This window comes from Mirounga angustirostris, unplaced genomic scaffold (assembly GCF_029215605.1).
Source record: "Mirounga angustirostris isolate CCGP_5_RB_7025 unplaced genomic scaffold, mMirAng1.0.hap1 SCAF_7, whole genome shotgun sequence".
NCBI lineage: Eukaryota > Metazoa > Chordata > Mammalia > Carnivora > Phocidae > Mirounga > Mirounga angustirostris.
In genome coordinates, this window is record NW_026991715.1 from 146,851,948 (window position 1) to 146,871,910 (window position 19,963).

The 19,963-nt window shown below is 44.3% G+C and overlaps 1 protein-coding gene across 5 annotated transcripts in view; it reads left to right on the forward strand.

Moving 5' to 3' along the window:
• Nucleotides 1-19,963, forward strand: part of SEMA5A (semaphorin 5A) — a 472,196-nt gene that overhangs the window by 34,164 nt on the left and 418,069 nt on the right. Inside the window, exon 1 of one of the 5 annotated variants that reach the window (XM_064596870.1) lies at nucleotides 4,541-5,123. The exons of 3 other annotated variants lie outside the window; for them this stretch is intronic. The gene's annotated coding sequence lies outside the window, so the exon portion shown is untranslated. Of the gene's footprint in view, nucleotides 1-4,540; nucleotides 5,124-19,963 lie in introns of those variants that run through there. One more of the 5 variants, XM_064596871.1, reaches the window with a different exon arrangement.

Here is a 19,963-nt window from a genome sequence, read left to right on the forward strand (position 1 = left end):
CTAGGAAGAAGATTCTCTTCTAGAGCCTTCAGAGGGATCGTGGTCCTGGGGAAATGTTGGTGTCATGGCAGAAAAACCCTTTTCAAATTTCTGACCTCCAGAAGTACAAGGGAAGAAATTGGAGAAATGCAAGGGAAGAAATTGGAGTTTTAAGCCACCGAGTTCATGGTAATTGGTTTCAGCAGTAATTGGTTTCATAGGAAACTGACGTGCCACTCCACCATATTAGTAAGCTTTTGGCCTAAGTGCCTTGTGTTTTTTTTTTTTTTTAAGATTTTATTTATTTATTTATTTATTTTTAAAAGATTTTATTTATTTATTTATTTGAGAGAATGAGATAGAGACCATGAGAGGGGGGAGGGTCAGAGGGAGAAGCAGACTCCCTGCCGAGCAGGGAGCCCGATGCGGGACTCGATCCCGGGACTCCAGGATCATGACCTGAGCCGAAGGCAGTCGCTTAACCAACTGAGCCACCCAGGCGCCCCAAGATTTTATTTATTTATTTGAGAGAGAGAGAATGAGAGACAGAGAGCATGAGAGGGAGGAGGGTCAGAGGGAGAAGCAGACTCCCTGCTGAGCAGGGAGCCCGATGCGGGACTCGATCCCGGGACTCCAGGATCATGACCTGAGCCGAAGGCAGTCGCTTAACCAACTGAGCCACCCAGGCGCCCCGTGCCTTGTGTTTTTAAAAGTAAAATTAATATCCCAAAGTATAAGAGGCCGGTATGAAACTGTAGTAGCTTTAGTGATTCAAAGAAAGGAAGAATTAAAGTGCAAAAAAATTTAGGTGTTGACTCTGGAGTATAGATTGTTTGGAAAAGCTGTGGGAATCGATGGGACTGGTGATTCGTTACTTTCTTGGCGTTTTATGACACAGCTGTGTGCTGTACCATCTGTTTTGTGTGAGGAGCTCCTCCTGCCACGATGTTGTACAATCAAAGATTGTAAATTTTGCTGAGGACATGATGTCCTTCTCAACCTTTCCCTCCTCTCCTCCTTCTCCCAGACATAGGTAGGTGTCCTCAGTGGCTGAGGTTTTTCTGGAAGGTGACTATAGTGTGTGCATATTTTTTATTTGATATAATTAAAATATTCTAGAAAGAAGAGGAATTCATTTTTAAAGAAATTTGATGGAATGTCAAGGATTTGACACCTTCTTGGATGAAACAGTGATAGAATTCTCTCTGGCTTCTTTCTTTTACTGTAAAGATAGTGTGGTTCTCCAGCTTAATAATGTCCTAAGAGTAAATTGTTCAAGTCCTTACATTTCCTAAAACACGCCTTTAATGCAGGGGACTGTGATTCTTTTTCCTTTTTCTTTTTCTTTCTTTTTTTGTCTTTTTCTTTTCTTTCCTTTTTTTTTTTAGTTCTCAAGATGGGAGATTGATTTTCCTAAAAAATTTGAGTGGGAGAAGTCACATTGCACCTTGACAACACTGGACTTAAGATTAATCCTCATTTGCATATTTTTCTTTTGCATCTCATTTTGATGGAATAAGGCAGACCATTTTTACTACTTGAACTTGGCTTCATTTTATTCTTTGTTTTCATTAATGCTTTTCTTGCTTTGGCACAGAACACTATTTGATACACAACACTCTAGGAAAAAATGCTTAATTACCGAAAAACTTTGACTGAAATTCAGGAAGCACATGCAGGGGAACATATTTGTTCAGGTTTGGTTTATGTGACTTTCAAAAATAGATTAAAATAATCTGCAACGAAACCAAATTGGTGCTTTCATTGAAAGGATTTGATTATGAGTGGAACAGGAAGAGATAGTGTCTAAGGCTTCCTTTAATTTAAAACGCCTTAAAAGGAGAAGCGGAATGCATTACAGTGCTTCTGCTGGCAAGGGACTAGGGTCTTCTTGCGGTTTTTCCAGAATCCTGTACACAGGGCAGCAGAACTGAATGTGAACATTGCCTTTCAGATCCATTCTGTGTGCATTGAGACCGCTCAATTACTACGAACACCTAATTAACAACAAAAAAAAAAAAAAAAAGAAAGAAAGAAAGAAAAAAGAAAGAAAAGCAACACTGGATTATGAATTGGAAGACCTGGGGCACCTGGGTGGGTCAGTTGTTAAGCGTCTGCCTTCGGCTCAGGTCATGGTCCCGAGGTCCTGGGATTGAGCCCCGCGTCGAGCAAGTGTTAGGCTCCCTACTCGGTGGGAAGCCTGCTTCTCTCTTTCCCACTCCCCCTGCTTGTGTTCCCTCTCTTGCTGTCTCTCTCTCTGTCAAATAAATAAATAAAATCTAAAAAAAAAAAAAAAAAAAAAGAATCGGAAGACCAGGATTTCTGCCTTTGGATTCATCAGGATTCATCACTTCCTGCCCAGTTGACTCTAGATAAGTCCCTTCAGGGCACTGAGCTTCCAGTTCTTCGTTTGCAAAGTAGGAATATCTGCCTGGCTTCTACTCAGGATTCTTTGGAGGATTGAAAGATTTGGGATATGGAAACAGTTCCTAAAATACAATTTTATATAAAAAGAAATGCTTACTTATGAAGGTGTTTTGATTCTGCTGAAGTCAGATGAAAGTAAACTTTCTGCAACTTGTTTATTTTTTGGGCAGAATGGAGAAGAATCAGTTCTGCTCTTAGGCTGTGAAACAAGGGAGACGGGGGATTTGTCAGCTCCTGTTTCTTCCAGCAGCCACAGTTGTGACTCCTCTAACTTTGATGCCAGGAGCCTAAGACTGATGAATACCCCTTAGCCTTCATCCATCTCCATACAATGTGAAGAAGGTTTCCAGATTCTTCCAACTTAAATCCCTGCCTAAGAGAGAACAAGTTGTTAGTGCAAAGAAGAGCAAGTGGGAAGAGGAATCACTTTTTTAAAAGATTTATTTATTTGAGAGAGAGAGAGAGAGAGAGAGAGAAAGAGACAGCATGAGCTGGGGGAGGGGCAGAGGGAGAGGGAGAATCTCAAGCACACTCCATGCCGAGATTGGAGCTCTGATGTGGGGCTTGATCCCAGGACCCTAAGACCATGACCTGAGCCGAAACCAAGAGTTGGATGCCCAACCGACTGAGCCACCCAGGTGCCCTGAGAAGTACATTTTGATGGAAGATAGTATTGTTTGCATTTGGTCGCATACTGTTATTTGTCATAATTGCCTCTCAAATCATAGGATTCCTGGGTATTAGTAGGGTAATTTAGCTTTGGTTTTAGATTATATATTCTAGTCCAGTACCTGTGCCCCAGGTTATTTTCAGGTTACAGAGCTGGGTGTTCTCGTGTTCTTTCATCAGGCTGTTTGTCTCCAGTACATCAGAGATATTTTTCCTCTGGATTCTGAATAGCGAGAAATGATATTGCACAAGTAATTGCAACGTCAGAGAGTTTTCTCCCTTGACATTGGCTCCTGAATCAGCCAGACACAAAAGTTAGTTCTGTTGTAGAAAGAGTGTTTCACCTTGATTCAGTGTAAACTGGGAACAAGACCTATTCCAATTCTGTATCATAATGAATAATGGAGAGGAGAGGAATTCATCATTATTACCACATCAGAAGTCTCTTGAATGTGATGCACTTCTGACTATCTGCAGGAATATGTCACACAGTGGGAAACCCAACTGTAATGTGCATCACCTCAAGAGTTAAAGAATCTATTATAATTATTTACTGTACATGAATTCCATAAGGGTTTGGATGAGTTCATGAATTAAAGGGCCATCAATGGCAATGGAGAGAACCCAGAATATTTCTAGCTTTTAATATTTAATATGAGGAAGGACAGTATATGATACTCATGGCCTCGGAATGTGGAGTGACATTAAATGACTTAAGACAACAGCAGCTTCTGACTGTGGGTCTGTTGGAATTGGCACGGTAGACTGAATGGATTATGATTCAGTTTATTGGGCAATTTTGTGTGTTTGTGTGTAATGGTTGTTGTCAAAAATATGTTTCCAACTTGTTTAACTGGGTTTCTTGAATTGGTACTGGAAATTATATTTTACAGCATTTCTCTCCTGAGGGATTGGAAAGATAGTCTTAGGTTGAAATCCTAGTTGGGGGGTAAGTGGAAGGGATTCTGATGTATAGCTATACATGGAAAATATTGTAAACTTTGCATTGAGTTGGAAGAAGGGTCTGAAGTATAAATTTAAGAACATTCAATTTCATTTATTTCAACCGTTAGCTATAAATGGAACAAGGCTAACAAAGATTCATTCAAAATATCCCATAACCCAGAGATGAGACTCCTTTGCAACTGAAAGTACGAGAATCTTGTAAGGATGCATAAATGAGCAGTTACAAAGGACTGAAAAAGCAAGTTTCTAAAACATGTTATTTACCTCCTAGTAGTTTGGGCTTACCAATCCAGAATTAAAACATCACGGATGAATCATCGAAACTGCCATTTTATAGGTCAAAATCTGTCCAGTATTGGAGAATTTATGTGTTCAAATTCACATGATTCTTCCAAATCAAGCAACAACCATTTATTACATTATTATCATCTGCCACAGTGTGTGGTGTCCTGTAAATCCTCAGTATCCTTTTGTCGAAGGAATGAATGAGACAGTAAATGAATGGAAGATTGAATGAGTGAATGATTGTGAGTTTTGGGCTGGGCATTGTGGTGGAGGTTATGCGGGGGGTAAAATGGTATGACTTTTTTTTTTTTTTTGAGATTTTATTTTTAAGTAATCCCCACACTGAACGTGGGGCTCGAATTTACAACCCCAGGATCAAGGATTGCAAGCTCCACCAACTGAGCCAACCAGCCGCCCCTCTTAAGGCTTCTTTTAAAGTTCTTTCCAGATTCCATGGAATTAATTTTCTTTTTAATTATCCTGGTCCCTTGGATGTTGCCTCTCCAGAGGGTCTGTTCCTGGATGTCCTATCGGAAAGAACCCATTGCCATGCCCATGAGAAATCTGCTGCTTCTCACTCTGCCTTTAGTTCCCTCCTCCCTCTTACCGTATTTGAAATAATATGCTTTCTAATGTATATCTTGTTTGTTTTCTGTCTACTCCAGTGAGGTCCATGATTGGAAGCACCTTGTCTTATTCAACAGTGTATTCATTTCTTCAATGAATGAGTAAATGGATCATTTGAAAAGAAGCCATCTAGTGAGATCTGCTGATTTGCCTAGAGGCGTACCCAGTAAGTAAGTGTTAAGGTGAAGTTCTGACTTTTTGCAGAACTGAGGATATTAGAATGATAAGGCCTTGGGCCCATGTGAGTGGACTGACACCATAGTGCTGCAAGGATCCTGGGGCTCTAGAACCAATATTCATTCATTTAACAGTTGTCTGTTGAATGCCTACTAAGCTCTAGTATCCACTGGATATTAGGGGATCATGGAAGAAATCTAAAAGTGGACTTCTCAAGTTCCATCCTATTTCTCCTGTCATCAGTTGCCATGGTCCCCTGCTTTTGCAGCTCTGGAGAGTGGTAGTGGGCTTCTCCTTACACCTACCTGATACCCTCTGGTTGGCCAGGCTTGGTACATGGTTGCAAGATGACTTGGCTTCCCTTTTCTTTTTGAGGCATTGATTTCATTGCTACTCCGTTCATTGTTGGACCCACAAGGGTTCTGATAAACCTCCTCTAGGGTTGCGAGTGAGACTCTGTCTTAAACCTTGGTTCTTTATTATAATTCATTTTTTTTTTTTAAGATTTTATTTATTTGACAGAGAGAGACACAGCAAGAGAGGGAGCACAAGCAGGGGGAGTGGGAGAGGGAGAAGCAGGCTTCCCGCGGAGCAGGGAGCCCCATGTGGGGCTCGATCCCAGGACCCTGGGACCATGACCTGAGCCGAAGGCAGACGCTTAACGACTGAGCCACCCAGGCGCCCCTGTAATTCATTTTCCATTTGTTACATATCATTAAGCTCTTACTCTGTAATGCGTACCAAGAACATGGTGATGGACAAGATGGACATGGCTGTGAAATCTTATGCCAATGAAGATGGAAAGTCATAGAAGTAACTGCAGTGAAGTGGGAGGAGGCTATGGAAAGTCCAGAAGGTTGTAGAGTATGTAGCTGGTGGAGGTGGTAACTGGGGGAGTTTAGGAAAGGCCTTCCAGAGGAGGCTGTTACGGGGACACCAGGGAAGGCAGGTGGGAGAGGTTGTTGTAGGCAGAGGGAGCTGTGTGTTGGAAGGCCAGGGTGCAAGAAGGCTTGGAGCAGAGAAGACTGGATGCTCTCTGTCTAGCCAGTATCGAACGCTCTCTCCACGGTATGCCTCGATGGGAATTTTACAAGCCACCATTTTCACAGCCTGGAGAATGGATTGGGGGGAGGGTGAGATTGGATGCAGAGAGACCATTTTGGGAGCCTTTTCAGTAGCCCAAGCCTGATATGATGGTGGCTGTTATTAGAGGCAACAGTGAGAGGGAAAGGGGTCCAGTTAACAGGAATTTAGGAGGCTCTGTGTATAGGATGTGGGGAGTGCTTAATGTGGGAAGAGGAGGGAGCTTCATGATGAAGAGAGAGGTGACACCGGTTTCTTGCGTCATTTTTAGAAGAAGCAATGCTCCATCCCCAGGTGAGAAACTGGAGAAGGCGTGTTCCTTGTTGCTGGTGTTGGGGGTGGGGAGAGGAATTCAAATCTTTGGATTTGAAGACGACCCACTCACAGTGACTACTCTCTCCCCATTTGTGACCATGGCCCATAATCCTGTTCCAGAAGTGCTTCCCCACACTGTCTTTCTCACGTTTCCCTTTGTGCTGGAAGAACAGCTTTCCATGGTGGACCCTTCTAGGATCAAATCCGAGTCCTCCCTGAGTCACCACATGGCAGTTACAGGGCCTGTGTCCTTGCTTCGTAGTCTGAGAACTTAGGACAGAGTCTTTACAGGTATTACATCAAATATGAAAGCCAAGGAATGAGGAAAGAGCTCAGGAGTGTATCCTGTGAACGTAATAAGCATCTGTAACCATATCGTGTAGAAGGCATGGAAAAGCAGGTCAGACATGAGAGCAGATGTGTTCCTGAAGAAGGTGATGGAGGCACATGTAGGTAACACAGGATGGTGGCATTCCGGTAAACAGCAAATGAGAAGTCATACTGCGCCAGATGGCTTTGCTTTCTAAGACGTCCCCTCTCTCTGAGGAACTGGTTAATGTGTAAATCTGCACCAAGTATTCTGGGATGGTTTTGACTTGACAGTGACTCGAAGATAATGGAGATAGAAACTCTCGACTCTAGGGCAGTGGTGAAAACACCATTGCTCCCTAATCAAAGCACGTGCTCTTGTATTGCAGCGATAAAGCATAATTAGGTCTAATTGTGATGGAACGCACCCACGTAACTTGTTAAAATTATTTTATTTCTAGTAAAATAACACCTATGCTACCTTATTGATTTCATCCCATCTCTAACAGGAATAGATATTGATCGTTCTATGAGAAAGTGACACCCATTTCATTATCAGTTGTAGCAAACTTAACAATAAGATCAGCTTTTAATAAATATTCAGTAATTACTTAATTTTAGAGGTTATCTTGGCACAAGCCCATGCTTCAGAGTAGTTATGGAGAAGGGCTTTCTGTAGGAACCATGGCGATCCTGGGAGGGCATGAGGAATGGGGGGCATGGCGTCAGCATGATGGGCCACTCATGGAGATGGAGGCTGATTGTATTCCAGGACCTCAGAGCTGGAATCTGCTGTTCTGGAAGCTTGCCCTTGGCTTCAGCTCGGAAAGACTTTGTTTTGATGGATTTCGCCACCTTCCTAGCATTGCTGCTTGCCATATTTGCCCATGATTACTTAGGGCTCAACAAACACACACAGGGGTTTCCCACCCCGGCAACCTCTGATCCCTTATTCTGATGCTACAAGAGATGCAGGGCCTTTCCTTTCAACCCTGCCCGATGGGGTGCAATTTGTTGTGCATTAGACTTGGCCTCCTGCTTAAATGGGATTCTTGATGGTTGTTGCTCTAAAAACTGGGCCATGTAAGATTGTCTGATGATAGTTATTTGCAGCCCAAACCAAAGTTTTCAAAAAGAGACCCTTTTTATTAATGTTTTATTAAAAAAAAAAAAACAACTTGTTAGAACTTTTGAGTATGTATTAATACATTTTATAGCAGTTAAATGTAGATATAGACAGACTAAGGAGTCAGGTAATTTTAGCACCTTCTAACCACTGGTTTGAAGTTAAAACAATATGTGTAGTCTGCTAAAAGAGTGTCCTCATTACAGCTAATATAAAATTAAACTTTAACCACTATATTGACCCTTGTCTAATGCTAGTTCCATCTTCAAATGATTCTAAAAGAAAGCCTGAATTATCTGGTCCCTTCTATTCTTTCCTCTGTCTGTAGCCAGCATGTAAATTATTCTGGGCAGATGTGTTAGTTTAATTATACTAGAAATTTTCTCATGAGGTTGAGAACCCCTTCCCTCATCCACAGTGCCATTTCTCTTGATATCTACTCACACTTTTTGGTTTTATTTTTGGCATGTTTCATCTGGCTCTGTCCTTGATGAATGTGGAGAATAGCTGCTAGGGTGACAGTTAATCTGCTGGGACAAATTTCTGATTGCTCATTTTGAGCCTCTTCTTATCATTGATCACTGAAATTATAAACCGGAGAGTCAAAGACAATGAAGAAAACCATGCTACCCAGCCAGGAGCCTGCGCTGTATCTTCTTGCCGCAGTTAGAGAATAGACCACTGTCCTAGCTTTAGATCTGGTTTTCCTGTTGGGAAGATCAGTTGTCAGAGGCATTTTGGGTGCCATGGGGCAAAATGCTCCCTCTCTGGGGTCCTCAGGGCTCAAGGGCTGGGGCTGTGTGTGTGTGGGTGCTTGGCCCTTCTCTGCTTTCCTGAGGAGGGCGACCAAGTAACTCTTCTCCAAGGGTTTCAGGGAAGTCAGGGGACTAGAGGACATTTAACAGCCTCCACTGTGTCCTCAGAAAGCGTTCTGGTCTGTGTGCCTCCCCCCCAAGGGGGATACGAGGGTGTGATCGATCCAGCAGACTGTTTCCTGGTCCCTCCCAAACAGTGAGGCTGTATGTGAGTTCTCCCCCTGGTAATTAGTGAAATAGCTGATGGAGTGAGGTTATAATTTGAAAGTTTGAGTCACAGAAATATGAAGGATAATTTTTAAAAAAATTGCACTAAATGGATTTCTTCATTGGGTGAACCACACCCCATGAGCTCTCTCTCGAAAGCGAGACTCACTGGTCTTTTGGGAACTAATAAAATGATTGTGAGATCCAGGAGAGGAGGGGGAAAGTGGGCATCCCGTCCTTTGTCCCCCCCTGCCATGTGAAACTGCTTAATCGTTATTGTAGTCATATTAGATGTTTCTGGAACATGTTTCCTCCTCCAAGTTGTTGTATTTTTCTGCCTAAATAGAAGATGAACAGTGAAGCCAACTCAGACTTTTAATTCGTCAGCATTATGAACTTTGTTGCAATATTTGTTCAGGAGAAATTATGAGATGATGAATTTTGATTTCTGTCAAAAATGCAGTGTAGGAATGCTGAAGATGGCTGGGTATCAGCTTGTTACACCAAGTTGAGGGGATTAGGAAAACAGAGAGGAAGTCTAAACCTTTGGACAAGGTCATAGGTTGAAAAATGAGGATAGGATAAAAAGGAAACCCAACAAAATGCCCCTCATCATTCACTTGGCACCATGATTTATCCCATTGATGGCCTTAGTAGCAATATGGTGTCTCTGCTCAGGACCCACCAAGGACAGAGCCTCACAGCAATGGCCTGGCCCTCGGCCCCTGTTTGTCTTCATTCACCACCCTCCTCCCTGCTTTATCCTCCAGACACGCTCACCAACATGCTCTTCCTTCAACTGCTACGTGATGCCCATGGGTTTTGCCTTCCCTTCAAGAAGGATTCTGCTCCAACATCACCAGCTCAGGACCATCACTGCTGTATCTGATGTCACTGTCCCCTCACTGTCCTCTGTTCTTCTTCACACTTATTACCACTTGCTGCTACATTCCATACCTGTATTTGTTGGTTTTTTCTCTGTTCCCTCTCCTGCCTCCATCCCCCCATAGAAGGAGGACTGTGTCCTGCTCCCACTGCGTCTCTGGGGCTAGCAGAAGTTTCTGGGAAATGACAGAGGCTCCAGCGTGTCTAAAATGAGTACTGCGTTTGTAAGAATGAACATCTTTTGTGGAAACTCTTATCTGTGAAAAATAAACATTGGTGTTTCTTTGGTTTAATAGCATGAACATGGGGAAGATTGCGATTCATAACCTGTGACCACTTCATATCCCATAATAGTTAGCATCGGCTGCTTTTTCTTGAGCACTTCGTCTGTCCCCGGCAGAACTCTGGACCTTACTGTCTTAAATGATACCAAGTGTTGGGTTTTGAAGAAATCTGTGACTTCAAGTTAATCTTTGTCCCATGACGACAAGCAGTTTTATACTATCCCTGGTGTCTGGGCAATGGACTTTGCTCTCAGTAGTCAAGAATGATGTCATTTTAAGAGTGGGACCACTAGGGGTGCCTGGGTGTCTCAGTCGTTAAGGGTCTGCCTTCGGCTCAGGTCATGATCCCGGGGTCCTGGGATCAAGCCCTGCATCGGGCTCCCTGCTTGGCGGGAAGCCTGCTTCTCCCTCTCCCACTCCCCCTACTTGTGTTCCCTCTCTCGCTGTGTCTCTTTCCGTCAAATAAATAAATAAAATCTTAAAAAAAAAAAGAGTGGGACCGCTCTGCTGACTTTCATCCATTACAAGGTATCCAGTGTTGCAAGTGTTCGTTTATAAACTTGGAACATACACAACTTTAGGATGTTATTTAACAGCCATGGGGCTGGCCCCACGTGAACGTCAAACCACTCAAGGTTAGCCCCAGGATGTGGGCGGCGAGGCCGCTCCGTGGTGTTTGGTAATGGAACAAAGCTGGGCGTTGTGATGCCTGGTCCCTGGGTTGGCTCTGCAGTCCACTGGTGGGAGCTTTGCATGGGAATACAGGCTCTGGGGACACCAGCTCTCCCCTGCAGTGCAGGCTTCACCCATCGGCCTGCTGTGTGTCTAAGAAATCACCTGAGTCAGGGCACTGGCTCTGCTTTCGTGTTCCCTCCTCTGCTGGAGCCCGCCCTTCTGCCTTCGATCTGTCTCCGTGTTCCCATGGAGGAGAGGGGGGTGGCTCTCCCACAGATGGGCACCAGGCACTGTGTCGGGGAGCCTCTTCCTCATGGGGCGGAGATGCCCGGAGTGCCCCTCCTGCCTGTACCGAGTCCTGCAGAAGGGCGACAGCATTCAGACCGCTTTGAATACTCTCTCTCTTGCTCCCCTTCTATGTTTGTTTAAATCTTGGAGAGGCCAGAGGTGCTGTTCCCTTTCATGGACAGTGTTATCCCGGTGACTCACGTATCTCCCATATTATCATCATTTGGGCACGTACCAAATGCAAAGCTCGGTGCAAAATGATCAAGGAAAGGTCTTCTCTGGAGGAAAACTTTGTACCCCGGGTTTTAGTTGGGGTTTAGTGTTCTGCTGTCCCTTTGGGAAAACATTCCAGGAATCAGAGACCTGAACGAGATCTGCTTGTCCCTGACACTCCCCTCTCCTTCCCCCTCCCATCTCTTCTCCTTCCTTCTGTCTGCCCCCGACTCGAACCCTCCGGGAAGGGTATTTCAGGATGGAGTGACCTCTGTGTCCTCAGGCAGCGTGTCTCTGGTGGATTTCCACGACGTGCCCTGTTCCTCTCCTTGCAGCTGGGGACCACAGGCCAGGGGCCTCCCACTGGGACTGTGCTCTCTGGTTTCGTTGGGACCGTGCCAAGGGACAAGCCCAGCACGCGTTTGCTGGTGCAGGAGCCTCCTGGCTGACGCTTGAGGAAGCCGTGGAAACTCTGCGAGCCCGAGCTGCAGCATGTGCAGAGATCCTCGTGGCCAAGAGGGAGTCCAGGCCAGCTCTCTGCTATGTCTGGCATGAGCTTTTACTGGGATGCTGTCAGTCCTGGCAGGCTTGCCACGACATGGATGCCTCCCTTACTTCAAATCGCGTGTACCCAGGAACGTGGTGGGCACAGCCAGGCCTTCTGACCTTGGGCCAAGTGGTGCCTCTGATAATCACCTATTTCAAGGGGGCTGATGTCCCACATGCAAGGACAACTGGGTCTGTGTTGCAGAGAGGTGGCTGCTTCTGCGTCTGTGTAAATTTCCAAGTGTGCATGGACATTGTTCCTGTCCTCCTTCTTAACTGCTCTGGAGCAATAAACTCTACCCTGCAGGAAATATTATCCATGTTGGATGCAGGGAGCTGTTACTTTTCTTTGTTCCCCATCACGGACCCTTCAGATGCTTCCACAATATTGTCATTTTAGGTAAAAAAAAAAAAAAGGTATTTGGGGGCAAAGAGTGAGAGTTTACTCAGAATGCTCCTGATTAGGTATTTGTCTACTTTGGTTTCTGTGGTGGCTTTGATCATTTTAAATACTGTCCCTATGCCTGAAAAAAAATGTAGATACCTGAATTCCATTACATGTTTAAGTAATTCCAGTGGAATAATCCAGAAATTGAACAAGTTCTGTTTCCTATAAGTGGATTAACAGGAAGTTTTAAGTCTTCCTTTTGTAAAACAGTCTGGAAAATGTTTAGTTGCATCTACCCGAAGACTCAATTTATGGCAGATTAACCGAGTAAGACCTGTGTTACAGTCCTGTAGCAAGCTGTGTGTCCAGGGCTGGTGGGGTGCCCTTGGGGTGACCGTTGGCACCCAGGCTCCTTCTGTCTTTCCCTCTGCCATCCTTAGTGCATGGCTTTTGTCTGTATGCCCTGCTTGGCACCTGCAGGGTGCAAGAAGGCTGGCCCTCTGTCCTGCAGCTGAGAGTCTGTGTCCCAGCAGGAAGAGGGGAGGGTGCTGGTGTGAGCACTGTGCCAGCTAGTTCCTCCTCTGGAAGAAATTCTCCAACATCCCCCTCCCCCCCGGTGCCTGCTGTTTACCTCCCACTGGCCAGAAACCATCGCGGGTGACCTGACGTCGAGAGACAGGGAGATGGCCCCCAGCTACCCTAGTGCAGGAGAATAGGGGCGATGGTTGTGTAGGGGAAGGTGGGAAGGGGTACTAGGGGGCAGCGTCAGTGTCTGCTCCTGTTTGCAACTTCCAGTTTCTCATGAGGCTTTTGGATACTTTCCTTTGCCCCCTTACTATTCCCTTTTTTATTCTGCACATGGAGAAGCACCCAGAAGAGTGTGTGGGCTGTGTCTTCGTCTATATACATTAGAGTACAGTATTTTATACACATACACTTTCTCTCTCCTTCAGACACATATACGTATATTTTGATATTTGTCTTTAGAGTAAAAGATAGTTTATTAGCAATTTAAGTTCTCTTATCTCCGCCTCCTACATTTGAAAATGTAAATATGCATGGATTTTATTTTTCTATGGTATATTACAATTTTAATAACAGGTTAGAGCTAAAGTTGTGTTAGGAAACCTTTCAACACAGTTCTGTGAAACTGCTAATGTATTTTGTGAATTAAACGGATTTTAAATGGAGAAAACCAATCTTATTTAGAAGGTTGCTGATTACTTTTTTTTCCTCTAGTCTTTGTATTATATCATCAGAAGTATCAAGAAAATCAGTGTAAGAAATTCTAGCCTCACACAGTGGCCATTAGATCAGTGTCTGGGTTTTTGCATAAAGGCAAGGATAGTTAATTCTTTGGCTAGGGATTTAGTTTGATGTTTATGAGCAGTTTAGCTTCTGAAGATATTGATGAATGATTCTTATGGAGTAAAGATCCAGCTTAGAAGGGATGTGTTGGCCAGAGCCGAAAAGTCTCTCATGGAAAGACCCATGAGGGAGCAAGTGTACTTGACCCTCAGCTGCAAACGTGTTCCTCTCCTGAAATAAATACAGCGTGGGTGGGGCCAGGCACCGACCACAGCCTGAGGTTGGCAACCCTATGCACAGAGAGAGCAAACACTGTAGTGTAAGTATGGTCCCAACGTTGCACAGGGTACAGTTATGCTATGACATTGTTCACTGGTTATCCGGTAAGCAAATTTAACTGGGGGTCTTGGATTTTATGTGGCGCCTGCTACCCAGGGCACCTCTGTGTGGGCCATTGTGCCCGGTCAGCCTGGATGAGCTCAGCGTAGTCCCTGGTGGTAGAATGATGATGTCTGGATCAGTCGAGAGAAAATGAGTCTTCTTGGTTGTATAACAAGGCGCACATTGATGAAAAATGCACACATCAAGAGCTACCATGCTTAAACTTCTGCAATGTTTGGTGTTTGGCCAGACAGCTCTTCACATGTGTCCTATGAGCAGAAGTTTCCTTATCATTTGGAGGGAATATTGCTTCAGAGGCCTCGTGGGGCCAGCATCCGCCCCCCTGTCATGATCAATATGTGACAAATTTACAAATGATCGAGTCTGAGCCATGTGTTGCATTTAATAATGTATTACAATAACACAAACTGAATTGAGGATTAATCAAAACTTTATAAACTGGTGCTAAATTGACTTAGTGATTTGCATCTGGCTCTGTGGTCGGCCTGTTGACAATAACTTATTAAAAAGCTCGCAGTTTCCTCTTAATTGCATATGTTGTGCTGTAGGGTGATGCAGAAGATATTAAAATATGAGTAACAGATGGATGCTTGCTAATGGAGCTTCACATCCCATATATTTTCTCATTCTTGTTTTCCATTTATTTATACACCTATCTCTGTAAAATACAACTTTCCTTTTTCCAGACACCACTAGCTTTGGCCTTTTTACTCACTTTGCCTACACTTTCTTCTTGTTACCTTACTGTGTGATGGAAGAGTTTTGTGCTCTGGAATCCATTTGGAGTTTGTTTTTTGTTCTAAGTGGGTGGAGGTTAATGATATATAACTAGGTTGACTTTTAAGTCAAACACTTTTAAGATAATGACAGTATTTGTGTATTGATGATTGTTCTTATTGTCATTTATCTGCTGTGGCTGCAGCCTCTTTATTTCTAGCGATAAAAAACTAAAGAATCCAAGTGTCCATTCTGGACCGTGAGATGAGAGGTCGCTTGTCAAACTTCATGCTCCGACACGAGCTTATTTGTAGGGCTTACTGTGCACAAGGCATTGACTGATATTTAGAGATATAGGGGGTGTTTCTCTGATTTCAGATAGCTTGCAGCTTAATGGGGGGAAGAGAAAACATATCCAGACAATCAGATCCATGAGGCATTCTTGATGTTCCATAGGGAGCAAGGCTGCTTCGTGCCATTATTAATAGTACGATTTCTGTGATTTTTGTAGTGCATTCAATACCAAATACACCCATCATTTCTATCCATTTCTTGCTTTTTCTTTTAATTTGGCATTTGATGACTTTTTTTAGTAATGGAAAGTTGACTCAGGTGGAGACAGAAAGAGAATATAGAACCGACACTGAAATATTGGATGTTTTCCCTGAAAATAATTGTTCTTCAACTGCCTCATAAAAGTTTGTGAAATTTTAATAGTAACACTTTGGATTCTTGTGAAGTCTCCTGGTGGTGGTGTTGGTGGGGCAGTCACCCCGTTTTGGGACCAACTGGTGTCCCGTCTCCCTTGCTCCCCACCAGGTGGCACCACCAAAGCGCAAGCATCCTTCCCAGCCCAGGGAAGGGCTGGGACCTTTCTGTGCTTCAGTCTACGCCCACTGCTTGGCGTTTACTCATTCGATTGTGGCATCATCGTAATTGCAGCATGCGTACATTTTCATGATGTTCCTTTTAGCCTGCAGTAACTAATATACCTATTGATAGAGTGAGTTCTGTAATTGTTAATCATATACACAAAACAAATGCACAAAATACAGTACAAAACCACATGCTAATGCTGCTCAGCCCAACCCAGCCCAAACCGTGGTGCACATTGCCTTTTATGTTCATGGTTCAAGTCCAACTCCAACACCCAGTCTTGGGTCTTCATGGGCCCAGGTCAGAGTTGGTTATTGTAGTACTTGTGTGACCCACCCATGGGAAACGAGCGGCTACGGAGAATATATGGTGACAGTTTTGTGATATGAGGCTCATCTACCGTTCCATGCTCTTTTGCTCCCCGGTGCCATATTGGGGGCTGAGCAATAGACCTTGTGAACCCCACATGTGCACAGTGGGTGTGCCTCAGTGAGGATCCACACAGTAGTCTGAGAGAGCTGAAACGTAACAACTGTGTCTTAAAAAAAAGTCTCAACTTCTAGAAATTTGTACTAAGGTTTCTAACATTTATTTCTGAACCGAAATAAAATATGGCAAGGTTTGTTGTTATTTTCTTAAAAGAGATGAGTGGATTTTGAATGAGAGTCCTATTCCTTTACGGTGGCATTGCCATATTTTAGTCTTTATGTTTGTTTATGATAATGATGCTCCGAAATGTATTGTCATGATTGTGTTGTTATCCTAGAAACTCTTTGGTATATAGGCAACAAATACCTCTTCTGAGTGTGGGCCCAGAATTTGTAGTCTGTGGGCAATAATTGCATCCACTTTCAGGAAATGGTTACTCAATTCTGGATGAATGGATGAGATATTTCATAGGGTTAATTTTGTATTAAGCACCGTAAGCTGTGTTGGTTGATAGCAGGAAGCTTAGGAACACTTGACTCCTATTTCTGAGCATCTACCATCTGTCAGGACCTGGAAGGAAATAACAGTACAGAGGCCAAGGCCAAGGCCAAGACCAGGTACAGGAGCACTTTACTGGGCCTTTGCCCCAATTGCAACTTAGCCTCTCCCCGCCAGTCCCCATTCCCCTCCACTTTCTCTCCTTCTACCCCTCACCTTCATCTGAAGCAAGCATAAACATGTAGATCCCAAAGCAGGCCAAGCTTTCTTCTCTCCCCATTTCCCTGCAAACCTGTCTGTATCTTGACCTGACCCCTTCACTGTGGAGGAAAGGCCAACCCAAGAAACAAGATCACCCCAGCCTACATAAAAGAAGCAAATATGGGAATGCTGAGGAGGACAAGCACTCCGCAGTGCCCAGGACTTCCCTGGCGTAAGGGCTGACACTTGGCTTCTCGGGCTGTGTGAATCCAGGCAGGCTGCCCGGTGCCCCTCTCGGTTCCAGAGAGGGGTGACAGGGCCTGTGAGCCCACTCCTCACCCCTATGGACTCCTGCCCCTGTCGCTCCTTTCCCAACTCTTCACCTCTCCAACTTAATGGAAAAGAAGCACTTTTCCTAGGCCACCCCGGGGCATCTATTTCCTGGAACACATCTGTTCAAAACCCCTTTGAACTTAGCACTCCCCGACAGATGAGGAAGGCTGGTTGGGAGGAGCCGGGAGTGTCCTCAGCCAGCCTCCCTCATCGTCTTCCAGTCTCTGCCCCTTCCTGAGTGAGGAGGCGGGGCTGAGGGACCCCTGACAGCCCAGGGCACATGTGAGGGGATCATGAATCTCTGGTGACAGGAGAGTGGTGAGAAGTGGTTCTCTCCAGCTAGGCACGTTACACATCAGGTTTTTTATAATCAACGCAAAAATGTTTGTAGGCAATAGAAACAGCAAAGTCACGGAGTTATTCAATAATTTAAAAATCAGCTCTTATCTTTCTGTCGTGGTGACTAAAGGCACAGCTCAGTGAACATTCCTGATGCCTCCCATTTGGAGTCAAAGGAACTTCCGTGACTTACCAGGTCAGCGGGACTGCCTCAGGCCTGTGGTCCCTCAGCCTCCGTACAGTTAACTTTGGATGGCCTCTTTGTATTCAGTCCGGTTTCCAGCTTTGCCTGCCCCGGTGGTCCCCAACAATTAACATCCAGTTTATCAAGTCAGAATACAATAGAGTGCATCTGCCTTTGAGTGGAAGCCAAGAGTCAAACAGGCTGTTACAGGATGAGGAAAGAGGGACCAAGTCTAACACCCGCAGTCTGAGTGAGAAACTAAGGAAGGTAGAGCAGACCAGCGGTGATGGGAAGAAGTAGCTTCCAAGAGAGAGGCTCACGGCTGAATCACTGCTCATCACTTATTTGCTGTGTGACCCCGGGCAAGATACTGACTTCTCTGGCTCACGCCCCTCTTCTGTAAAATGAGGACAAGAACAGCACATCCTTTTGGGCTCTTCTGAAGATGGCTCGTCACCACCTGTAATGTGCTTGGATGCCTGGTATCCCGAAGGGCTGGCTGAATGTTAGTGAACACAGCCTTCACTGTGAACCTCCCTTCCCCTGTTTGTTACCAGAGTATGCTATGACACTCAACCTTAAGTCTCAAATATCATGAGGTGTGCCCAGTGCTTGAGACGTCTGGGCTCTGGCTGCCTCCTCCATCGTCGCTGCTCTAGCTGACTCCATCCCGGAAGGAAGTGTGTCCAAACATGGTGGGCAGCAAGCCTCAAAAGACGCAAGGCTTTATTGTCATTATTATTTTTTATTTTAAATAAAAAGATACTCGAGCATAATGGTTTTTGAGGCAGGATGAACAATGGTGATGATTTTCTTTCTTTTTTAAAGATTTTATTTATTTATTTGAGAGAGAGAGAATGAGAGAGAGAGAGAGCACATGAGAGGGGGGAGGGTCAGAGGGAGAAGCCGGCTCCTCGCCGAGCAGGGAGCCCGATGCGGGACTCGATCCCGGGACTCCAGGATCACGACCTTCGCCGAAGGCAGTCGCTTAACCACCTGAGCCACCCAGGCGCCCCTGGTGATGATTTTCTTGAGAAACCACTGTTGTTAATTATCTGTGGTCCGGTTACCATTAAGAGCTCATCATTCTCCGCCAAGTGTGGAAGCTGATTGTCTCGATATCCTTTTGACTTCCTGGCTCCAAGTGTTCCAGAGAGAAGTAGCATGTCCCTGTAAGTCTCTAATACACTGAGCTAAAGGGGGAAAGAAAAATGGTACCATATGATAGTGTCTTTAATAAGGCAGTGCATTTAGAAGCCCAGACCAGATTAACTGAAAGACAGATATTGGATTCGTATGCAAGGCTATTTTAAGGCCTTTTTATTCATGCATATTAAAACACAAATGGGCAGTGATTATCTCAAATAGGCTGCTCAGAATATTGTCCTTCCTGGTAGCTGGTTACAGCGTGTGTGTGTGTGTGGGGGGGGGCGGTTTATGGGCTTTAAAAATATTCTCATGGACTGATCTGTAAATTAGGGAAATATATGCCCATCAGGAACAAGTGAAGAATCAAAGCAGTTCTTCTAAAGACCCAGCCTTCCTCAGGTAACTTACCAAATACTCGGGGACGATGGTTTTGGCCTGACTACGAGCAGGTAGGCTGGTGTGTTGAGGGGACAGAACACAGGCTTTAGATTCTAAGAACTCTGAATTTCAAATTTGACCTGCCGCTTACTAGTTGGGTTAAATTGGACATTTTTCCAATGTGAAAAATGCACATAATAATATTTCTTTTGGCTGTATTCACTGCAACTTCAGTGTTAGAGATAGCTGCTTCAGAACAGTCGTGGCCTTTGTAGATAGTCTAGATGGAAATTTCTAGTGCTTCCTTATGGAATAAACTTCAGTAATTATATTATCCTTAAGCTTCCTCTAAAATGTATTTTATCAAAGCATGCAATTATACATTCTTCATTGATGGACTTTACTTTTTCCTCAAAAGTTCATTGAAGAAACATTTAGTGCCCCACTATGTGAGGGATGCTGGGGATACAACAGCTCACCTTCCTCCTGAAGCTTCCATTCTAGTGTGTGTGTGTGTGTGGATGAGGGAGGGGGAGCCCGTCATCAATGGGTAAACAAATAAATATTCAGCATATGAAGAGAAAAATTCTGTGAAGAAAAGTTAAGGAGGCTAAATGAAGCCTTCTTAATTCTCTCTTCCCCCTTTTGCCAGCTATCTGGGAAAATCCTCTTCCTAACTGTCCTCTTACTGAGAGGAAAAAGGGCACGGATGCTTTAATTGAAGGAATTGTTGATATTTTTTTGGTGGAAAAAAGTATTTGCATTGTGTAGGTTCAGAGTAACCACATTTGATATTTACCCCTGGGGGATTTATCAGGGCAAGTATTGGGGACTGCTTCGCAAGTCTGGTGGCAAAAGTCTGTCTTTTGCCTTTAAAATTGTTGA